This window comes from Triticum aestivum, chromosome 3D (assembly GCF_018294505.1).
Source record: "Triticum aestivum cultivar Chinese Spring chromosome 3D, IWGSC CS RefSeq v2.1, whole genome shotgun sequence".
NCBI classification, from domain to species: domain Eukaryota; kingdom Viridiplantae; phylum Streptophyta; class Magnoliopsida; order Poales; family Poaceae; genus Triticum; species Triticum aestivum.
Window position 1 is genome coordinate 122,412,738 of NC_057802.1, and position 995 is coordinate 122,413,732.

General features: G+C 37.4%; 1 protein-coding gene across 1 annotated transcript in view; it reads right to left on the bottom strand.

Moving 5' to 3' along the window:
* Positions 1 to 995, bottom strand: part of LOC123077800 (uncharacterized) — an 81,470-nt gene that overhangs the window by 79,196 nt on the left and 1,279 nt on the right. The window lies entirely within an intron of this gene.

Below are 995 nucleotides of genomic sequence, written 5' to 3' on the forward strand. Positions count from 1 at the left end.
TAGATAACATGTACATTGTCTAAGGGTTTATTTGTACAGATTCAGGGAGTTTCCACAGTTCTTGCTATGTGCAGCCCGCAATTTTTATTTAATTCTAACGTGATTATTAATTAAGTTCTTGATCAGAACCATTCAATTCATTTATACTGACAGATGTAGTAGTATGAACATTTTTTTAGATATGATACTTATTTTCTTAACATATTAGACTCATTGAGCCATTCTGCAGCTTAAGAATAATAATACACAAAGAAACTAGTTTGGTTTCCTCATCTCAGCCTATCAGGTTTCTGCTCCTAAAGATGTTCTCAGAATTTCTTTATATACTTGTTTCATGTTATGGGACAATGCGCTAAGCTTAGATACTCAGCTAGATCGGTAACATTTTTGTTTCCATTCACACTTTTGCATACGGTTGATTTAACATTCTATACATGGCAAATCTTTATGCTTACATATTTATTGTTGTAATCAGCGTGTGGACGAACATAACTAGGAGGCCTACCATTTCTCATAGCTTTGGAAGCAAACTGGACCTCACTAAATAGAGCTGGGATGTTTCTATTAGACGTCTGGTTTAGTAAAATGCTATCTAAAGCCTGAATACGACATTCAGATTAATTTGGTTCAGTTTACTTGTGCATTTCCTACAATTATAACATTTATGCAGGGTCGTCTTTTAATCACCTTTTTATCAGTCTCAAGTTAACTAAGAGTTTTGACATTGCAGTCCCAATTTTTTTTCCTAATTTTGTGGCAATTGTTCATAAATGCTGGTTATTAGGACATCACTATAGGATATGTCAGGGACTTCTTTTATGATAACTTTGATTTTAAACCCTGGAGAGGTCTTACCTGGTGGAAACGCCGTCCAAGGACCCATCACATGCTAATGAGTTCCACACAGGTATGACACTGAGTCAACAATGTGATGTCCGAACCCCGGTTTACAATGGCGGAGACAGGGGGGACCAGCAGGGGCCCTGGCCCCCCCC